Source organism: Zingiber officinale, chromosome 5B (assembly GCF_018446385.1).
Source record: "Zingiber officinale cultivar Zhangliang chromosome 5B, Zo_v1.1, whole genome shotgun sequence".
Lineage (NCBI taxonomy): Eukaryota > Viridiplantae > Streptophyta > Magnoliopsida > Zingiberales > Zingiberaceae > Zingiber > Zingiber officinale.
The window spans coordinates 132,590,893-132,601,060 of NC_055995.1; the positions used below are offsets into that span (position 1 = coordinate 132,590,893).

Here is a 10,168-nt window from a genome sequence, read left to right on the forward strand (position 1 = left end):
CTGTTTTTGACGCGAGGAGAAGAAGAATTGACGAACTCCCTGTAGCTTCTCATTTCCCACTTAAATCAGATCTGAAATCTGAGTCAACGGTTGATATTGCTTCGGGATGATCCAACGGTGGAAGTTGCTCCAAATCCGATCCAAATCTTCAGATCTTGATCACTGGTTGTGATCTACTTCCCCTTGGCTTGGATGGACCAGATTCTTCACGGATGTCTTAGATCTACTCCGATCTTGGATGAATGGCTGAGATTGTTCTAGAGCTGGATCTCCTTATTTAAGCTCAGATTTGAACTCAATCTGAGTTGATCGAACTAAAGTCCTTGCCCTTTGATGCCTACAAAGAACATAACCAAATATTAGCATCAAATACCTCAAATATGATATAATTTGTAATTAAGTCTACAAATGAATGCAATTCATGAAATATGATATAAATGTGGAATTAACACATGAGAAGATCAAATGATATGCTTATATGAATCAAAATATCAATACAAAATGATGGTTATCAAATTCCCCCACACTTATTCTTGCACGTCCCGAGCAAGCAAACAAAACAAAGAAACAACTAGAATTCATCTCCCTAACATTTTCCTAGCAATACCTAGAAGATGGTAAAAGGAATTTAACTAAGACCATCTAAAGATCACAAACAATCATGAATTCAATCCCTACAATAATCAGTAGCATGGTGATTTCAATCCAAATGAAGAATTAAGCAAGTTACAATCTCACAAGGTATTCACCTATTCTAGCCCTCACACTCAAAAATGCATTTTAGTGGAGCTCACTCAATGTCACTCACAACATTTCACTACCATAAGCTTGCTTATTTTCTAATTCTCCACCACTACATAGCATACATGAATCAAAAGGATTTTTCATCAAGAATTGAAATTGAATTGAAATGGAATCAAAAAGAACAATGAAAGTAAATGAATTAGGCAAAATAAGAGAATTCAATGAAAAATTATGGAGATAAGAGTATTGGAGGAATATACTTGATGAGTTGACCAATTTGATGTGTAAAGAGATGAATACCATTTGTTTTTATCAATTCAAAATACCAAGCTAAACTCCCCTTCAATTTGATGACAATCCAAAATTCTTGATACTCTTTCTTCACATTTGATACACTCTTTTGATGTGCCATTTCACAATTATTTTTCACTTCACTGTTTTTCCACTTCATTCCATCACTTGAAATTTAAACAATCTCAATTCAACTTATGAGGAAGAGTTCCCTCCCCCACACTTAGAACATTGTCCGTCTCGGACAATAAAACACAACATGCATCCACTTACTTAACACACTAAAAGCCTCTTTCTTTTTCATTCTTAATTCTGCAGAATTTATTCTTCTTTCTTTCTCTGTTTCTGTGTCAAAAATCTGTAGCTCAAATTCAGAACTAAAACTTCAAAGAGATCCTAAATGGATACATGAAGATATAAGCTTGGAAACAACATCATTCAGCACAGCATCAATAAAGTCTACAACACATTTTCACAGCATTTCTTACAGCATGCCAAAACTGAATTTTCGAACCACCTAGTATTTGATGTACAGCAGCACCATGAACCCAGCATTCAAGTTTCTTCATGTTAAGAAAGCTTCACAAAGAAATAGGCATTCCACATCCATTATAATTGGTTAAACATTTCTGGATTAAATTCCATACTTCAAATTCTGCATTTCAGAAATTCACAACATCAAATTGACTTCTGAATTCTTCCTTTTATCAGAAATCTGCAGGTTTCTGATTTAATGAATTGGATCCTGATTCACATTCCAGCTTGCAACTCAACCGAACTCACAATTCCTAGAATTCAGCTTCAATCAGCACACATTGGCAGTGATACAAAATTTCCAGGCTTCTTGTTGCTGCAGAATTCTCTGCTGCACACTTGTTCCATATAAATCCCAAAATTTCAGAGATTCCAAATTCATATTCAGCAAGAAATTAAAGGCTTACAGCACAGATTTATATAAATCTGTCTATTCCTTTTATATAAGACATAGAAACACAAGGACACCATTTGTAACTGAAATTCAAGAGCTTCAATTGAGTTCATAATTATTTTGAAGTTCTTCCACAGATTTTTGATACTATCCTGATACAAATTCACATTTCATCCTTTACTATTCCAGCTCCCTTGTTTCTGCCTTCAGAATTGAATTCTGTTACTTGCTTACTGCTTTTTCCTTCTGCAAGCAAATTCATAAAATGTTTCTGTTTCTGTAATTGGAATCCAGACCCTAACATCTGCTGCTACAGATTTTGTATTCCCTGTAGTTTCAGTATCACAGCTCCTTTTAAGAATCCCTACACTATTTCATAATCATTCTTCTTACTTTTGTCAGTAATTAAATGCTTCACTTCAGTTCTTCAATAATCAAAGGCTACACAAAATGAATCCTTATTCAAGCTGTTCTCATTTGGATTCAGAATTGCAGAATTCAGCAAGTCAAATCTTCAGCAGCAACAAATTACAGCTTCTTAAGCTCTGTTCCAGAAACAGAATATGATTCATATCTAAAATTTTCCACAGTTGGATTGATGTAGAAGTTAGTGAACTCCTCAATTCAGCTTCCTCAAAATCAGAAATTTACAGATCAGATTTCTAACTCAGAGGGTAAACAATCAGCAACCCAAATGGGAGCATCACAACAATGTTCCTGGCAATTACACCCACTAACTGAGTGAAATAGACACTAGTAGATAATCACGGATTGCTAAGAGCTTTCCAAGCAAATCAGTACTAAATTGGATACACAGATTTTCTTCTCAGAAATCAGATCTGTCCATGGTTGTTACCACCATCTAAGTTACTCCTTTCCCTGATATCATTTCTGAACTTTTGATACTACACTCATTAAAAATTATCTAAATTTTTGCACCTCACAGAATACTGCATTACAGATTTGTACACCCATTTGTTTTCTGAAATCAGCTTCTGGAAATTTTCCAGGTCTTCATCACAAGGAATTTCGGAAGAAAAGAATACCAAATGACATTGAAATGTCCAATGCTTAAATCACATGTTTCACTGTATTGAAATTCCCGAATTCAGGAACAGATTCAAAAAGAATTGACACTGATTTCATGAATTCTGATTAAATGCTTCAGTTTAAGAACTTGGAACTTGGCAACAAATTTCCAAATTCAATGTATCAAGTTAAAACGTGCCATTTCAGATCTCAACTTAATGAATTTGCAGAAATTACAAAGTATAAGATAGACATGCAGCTCTCAGTGAGGTTTCCAAATTTGATAGTCTTCATTATCTTCCATTCCTGCACAGCAGACTACTGATTTCAACTTTGTATCAATCTGTCACGTTTAGTTACACAAAACTTCAATACTTCTTTCATTTTGTCTCTTAAGACTCTTCACAATGCATAACCTAAAACTTCCAAGTTTCTACAGTTTCTGCTCATTACAATTTCCTTCTCAAATTGGCACAAAAAATGTCAGCATAATTTCTGCAGAATCTGCATTTTCCAGGTTGCTGTTTCTACACTTAACATCAATTGCCACTGCTATGCTTCTCCTTCTCTTGATGCTACTTTTGAATCTTTGATACCTTTGTTTAGTTTCAAAGTGCTGCACGCTAATGCAATTATTGTCTATTTGCTTCTTGTACCAGAATTCCAGAACAGTTGCAGAATTCAGGATTCCTGATTCAGCAGCAGATTTCAGAGATCAACTTTTATGAATTTAGTATCAGAATTTAGATTCTTGAATTTGATTCGTTTTGCAGCACCAGTAACTTGGTAGTGGAAGATTCTTTTGGATTTAATTTCTGATTAGCAACCTGCAAACAACTTGATATGCCACAATTTCTTCAAGTGATTTCCTTTTAATGAATTTTCCTGCATTTCAGTTCTGGATATGCTTCATTGTAGGAGAGACTATGAACCCATCACAGATACTAGGCTCCCTTTGAATATTAGACTAGCTCTTTCATTAAAAATAAGAGTAGAGGACTAATTCCAGCTTCAAATTCAGCACCAAAATTCAGTAAGTCAGCCTCACAAGCTTAACTTATAGCTCATACAATTATTTAGATACTGATTCAATTCTGAGCAACTGTTACATCAAGCTTCCATTCCATTAAAGCAATAAATCCAATTATTTTTGTTCTCTGAATCCAGAATTTAAGGTAATTTCAATACTACCAAGCTACAGTTCACAACCTTCCTTTGATATGAGCAGAGATTCCACACTTAAAACTTCTCATCCATCCAAGGTAATCTAACTCATCAAGTATTCTTCCAAAACTCTCAATAAAAGAATGACAAGCAAAGATTATTAAGAATTAAAATGCTAGATGAGAATGTATAAAGAAAATTGTGAAGAAAGGAATTGGAAAGTATGAAGGGGAACAAAATTGACAAAATCCTCAATTCCCATGCACACAAATGCTATTGTGACTTTGAAAAGAAACTAAGCAAGTTCTAGAGTTTCAATTGCCATGAGTGCATGTCACACAAAATAAAGTAATGAAGTATAGGCTAAGGGTGGTCCTCTCTAGGTAATTTCATGCAATCATGCCTAATTGATCAAATTGGAATCCACCACCAAATTAACCAATATCATGCAAGAAATGCATCCAATCATGTCAAATGACCCTAATTGATGATCAAATTTAAGAAGCTTTTACCATCTTAAAAGTATTACTAGAACAATTTCATGGAGAATTTTATTCCAAATGAGATGCTATGTATACTAAACAAAGTACAAGGTATTAAGCAAAATGCGAATGTAAAGTATGCAAAGCAAAAAGAAAAATAAGGAATGAACTCCCCTTTATTCCGGGCGGTTGCAAACGATTAAGAAGTAGTATCCACGCCGGTATTGGAATGGTTCTTCCCGGTGGTTGGAGTCGGTTAAGATGCAAAATCCACTTTGGAAGTGGAATAATTGTAGTTGCAGTCAAGTCCACTTCATCCAACATTTTTCCTTTGAAAATTCTTCCTGGAGGTCGGAGGCGGTTTAGATGGAGCAACCATTTTGGAAGCCTATGGCGACCTACAAAGCCAAAGGAAGACAACACCTCTTGCAAGCATGGGAAAATATTAGTTTCTATATTACATGGTTCAAAGAATATATCACATCCAACAAAATCAATTAATGGTACCTTAATAAAATCTTCTAATGAATTACAAGAAATACTAACCTTGTCATGTTGGAAGGTACCTGGAGGTTCTGGAATGGTGACTGTGACCTCCTCATCATCAGATAATAGCTCAGACTCTGGCTCAGGTTGTGTATCTAAGGGAAGTGATTCTTGGGGCTCTGCTTCCACAGCATAAGTCCCTACACTCTCATCATCAACATCTGGTTCAGGTGATTCTTGGGGTATTGCTTCCAATATGCAATCCCCTACACTTACATCATCTTCTACATCAGTACCTGCATCATCAACAACATCTACAAAAACAGTATCAATAGAGCTAAAATTCCTTACAACTACAGAATCATAACAAGAAATACTAGAAGAGTCTTGTGGAGTATTGGAAACAATATCAGGTCTATCCAAAACATTACAATCCCTCTTCTCACTAAAGCATGGTGCTTGTTGCTGGCTAATGGATGATGCAAATTGGTCTACTTGTATCTGAAAGTTTTGTATCTCTGCAAATTGTTGCTTTTGATACTCTATCATTTGCTGGATAATCTCTTTAAGGTCCTGTGTTGAATTAGGAGAAGGAGCTTCATCTTGAAATGTTCCCCATGGAGTTGGATCACTCTGATATGCTGGATATGGCTCAGCGAATTGTCCTTGTGTATCCTCATACCTGAAATGTGATTGATCCAACCAATCAGAATTATATGAATTTGGAAATAACCCATACCTATTTGGCTGCTCTATGGGTGGATAATATTGAGGTCCAGATTGATAGTACTGAGTCTGAGGATGATAATACTGAGGCTCAGGATGATAGTATTAAGGTTGATTAGGCTGATAATACCGACTCTCCATCTCACCTCCAAAATGCTGATAATATGGATCCATGGTCAAAGAAATTTCCTGCTCTTACACTGAAACACTAGCAAATAAAATCAGGAGACACAGGAGCATATAATATCAAACACATGGATATATGAACATAAAAGCAATTGAAACAATTTTTTTCAAATTTTTATGTAAAAAGAAAAAGAAAAAATCCTAAGGTATCAAACACTGCTACATTCCCCGGCAACGGCGCCAATTTTGATAAGCCCCAATTTTGTCGTGAAATGGGTATCAAAAGAATTAAGTGTCCGAATCCATTCTACACTAATGTAGCATAGAGATAACTCGGGTCGTCTCCCAACGAATGCAGCCAATGCTTAATGTTTTTAGGATTTAATTATTATTTCTCTTGGGGTTTTTGGGTTTTATTGACTTCTTGGATTAAAGAATGAAATAGCAAGACAAGTATGAAACTAAATCTAACGCAATGGAAGAAATCCTATCTATCTATCTATTAATCATGAACCCACAACATATTGTCACATTATGCTATGAATTTCATCATTAACAGATCCAAACAAATTAGAAACTAAACAAGAGTAAAATAAGAACAAAACAAGAACAAAAGATCAATTCAATGGATCAAACCACCATTTGTCAGATGATAGAAGATCTATTCAGATTCATGCAACTGAGCGGATAAGAAACCAACAATACTAAACAAGAACAAAACCTAATCGATTCAGCAATTACTGAAACAAGAACTTGAATTCGGATGAACAGTAGATGTAATCGATTCAAGAACAACTTACCAAACACTTCAAATCTAGACGCAGAGATTCAACAAGCATACAACAGAATCAAAGAAAAGAAATAGATCTAAGAATTCAGCTAACTCAAGCAATGTAAATCTACAAAATTAAACGGCACAAATCATAAACTTGAACTAGAAATAGAGCAAAACAAAACTCAGTAATGGAGATTGGGGAAAGTGATGAACCAAAGTGAGCTGGGCATTCCCGAGTACTCACTGATCTTGACGAAGATGTCAAGATATTGCAGACGGGGAAGAATCGAAATAACGATCTCTAAAACTGGCAGATGCGGTTGGAAATGGTGTAGAAATCAGAGAAGAAAGCAGAAGCAACACTCATGCCCCTTTAGATGGTTGCAGAGCTTCGAGGAAGAAGATCTTCGGTTGGAAGGAGGAAGAGAATTCGGTTGAAACCACCAAATCCTTTACCTTCGCTGCTTCTTCCTTCTCCATGAAATCACGGCAATGATTGGAGTGAGATCTGGAAAAGAAGTATGAAGTGGCATCGCCGGTTGCTGATGGATGGATCTCAGTTGGAGGAAGGGATGCCCTTGACCTCTCCTAGCCGCCGGCGGTGGAATGGGTTAAGGAAGGAGATCGCCGGAGCGAGCTTCCTCTGTTTTTGACGCGAGGAGAAGAAGAATTGACGAACTCCCTGTAGCTTCTCATTTCCCACTTAAATCAGATCTGAAATCTGAGTCAACGGTTGATATTGCTTCGGGATGATCCAACGGTGGAAGTTGCTCCAAATCCGATCCAAATCTTCAGATCTTGATCACTGGTTGTGATCTACTTCCCCTTGGCTTGGATGGACCAGATTCTTCACGGATGTCTTAGATCTACTCCGATCTTGGATGAATGGCTGAGATTGTTCTAGAGCTGGATCTCCTTATTTAAGCTCAGATTTGAACTCAATCTGAGTTGATCGAACTAAAGTCCTTGCCCTTTGATGCCTACAAAGAACATAACCAAATATTAGCATCAAATACCTCAAATATGATATAATTTGTAATTAAGTCTACAAATGAATGCAATTCATGAAATATGATATAAATGTGGAATTAACACATGAGAAGATCAAATGATATGCTTATATGAATCAAAATATCAATACAAAATGATGGTTATCAATGTTCTCCGAGAAATTAGAGATACCCCCAGAGGTACTCAGTGGTCAGTTTCTGACGGCACTACCTTCAGGAGAGGTCATGATATCAACGCACTAGCTCAGAGCAGTGCCAGTCATTATAGCAGACCGGGAACTCTTTTGTGATCTGATCCTGCTGGAAATGACTGACTACGACGTCATCCTTGGAATGGACTTCCTGATCAGATACGGTGCTTCCATAGAGTGCCGTAAACAGAAAGTCGTATTCCAACCCGAAGCAGAAGCACAGTTCGAGTACATCGGAGAACCAAAGAGAAAAGCCAGAAAATTTCTCTCAGCCATGAAGGCACAGAAGTTGATGGATTCGGGATGTACGGGGTACCTAGCACATGTAGTCACTACCAACCAGGAAGCTAGCGGAGGTCCGAGTTGTATGTGACTACCAGGTCTTCCCTGAAGAGTTACAGGCCTAGCACCACGGAGATTGAATTTGAGATAGAGCTCTTCCGGCACCAATCCTATTTCAGCGCCCTCTGCATGGCTCAGTGAGCGGAAGGAACTTGGCGACTGGAGCTACTTGACAAGGGCTTCATCGGCCCTAGTCACTCATGGGAGCGCCTGTTTTGTTCGTGAAGAAGAAGGATGGAAGCATGCGGCTATGTATAGACTACGAGCCTGAATCGTCACGATCAAGAACAGGTATCCTCTTCCCGGAATAGATGACATGTTCGACCAGCTTAAAGGGAGCAGCGGTGTTCTCTAAGATTGACCTCGGATCGGGATATCACCAAGTCGAGTCAAGGAGGGTGATATACCAAAGACAGCATGACCGGATACGGACATTACGAGTTCGTAGTCATGCCTTTTAGCGTGACAAATGCTCCAGCTACATTCATGGATCTCATGAGCAGAATTCGGGAGTATTTAGATAAGTTTGTTATTGTGTTTATCGATGACATTCTTATCTACTCGGGAACTCAGGAAGAACACTCGGAGCACGAAACTAGTATTGCAGACCCTTGATGAGAACCACGTCAAGTTCACGAAATGTGAGTTTTGGCTAAATCAGGTGTCCTTCCTGGGTCACGTAATCTCAAAGGATGGTATTATGGTAGATCCAGCAAGATAGAAGTAGTAAGTAGCTGGAGGAGACCTAGGAACGCCAGCGAGATCAGGAGCCAGAAGCACGAGAAAGTTTGTAGAGGACTTCTCGAGGATAGCCTCCCCACTGACTCTCACCGGAAGAACAAGAAATTTCGGTGGACGGAGGACTGCGAGAACTCAGTGAACTCAAGAAGAGATTGACTAGTGCACCTATTCGACCTTGCCCGAGAAAATCGACGACGATATATATAGTGGCGCTCTAAATTGGGATTAGGGGCAGTCTTGATGCAAGATGGCAAGGTAATCGCCTATGCCTCGAGACAACTCAAGGATTATGAGAAGAACTACCCTACTCATGATCTTGAGCTTGCGATAGTAGTGTTCGCTCTCAAAATTTGGAGACATTACTTGTATGGAGCTCGGTCAGAGTGTATACAGATCATCAGAGTACTTCTTCACTCGGAAGGATCTGAATATGCGACAGTGCAGTGGCTAGAGCTAGTCAAAGATTATGACATAGACATCCTCTACCACCCGGGAAAGCCAATAGGGTAGCAGATGCACTTAGCAGAAAATCCGCTACCTTATTATCTCTAGCAACCATGTCACCACCCCTACGAGAAGGAGATCGCGGATTTTGGTCTCGAACTCATCGTCGGACAGCTCTCTACTATGACCTTAGAGTCTATCTTGCTTGGTAATATTCAGTCAGCTCGGGACCCCGAAATTGAGAAAATCAAGCAAGGGCTAGAAGAATCAGAAAGTAGAGAGTCCGATAGCGGGTGTTGTATTTTGGTGACAGACTACGTGTTCCGGATCGGGAGGAGCTACGAGGCAGATTTTAGATGAGGCTCACAGGACTCCTTATGCGATGCATCCGGTTCCACCAAATGTATCAAGACACGAAGAAACGTTTTTGGTGGCCGGGATGAGCGAGACATCGCCAGATATGTTAGCATCTGCCTCACCTGTCGAGGGTCAAGGCGGAACATCGACACGGGAGGAGTTCTGCAGCCTATCTGATTCGAGAATGGAAGTGGGAGGATATCTCGATGGACTTCATAGTGGGGCTACCCGAACCACGAATGGTTTTGATGCCATCGGGTAATAGTCGACGGGTTGACTAAATCAGCCCACTTTTAGCTATCAAGATATACTACTCCATGGAGAAGCTAGCT

General features: G+C 38.6%; 1 long non-coding RNA gene across 1 annotated transcript; it reads left to right on the forward strand.

The window, feature by feature from the left end:
- Positions 1–1,849: 1,849 nt before the first annotated feature.
- Positions 1,850–3,891, forward strand: LOC121986074. The gene is made up of 2 exons (XR_006113334.1): positions 1,850–3,509; positions 3,652–3,891. It is a non-coding gene; the product is annotated as an uncharacterized LOC121986074 (long non-coding RNA).
- Positions 3,892–10,168: the final 6,277 nt, after the last annotated feature.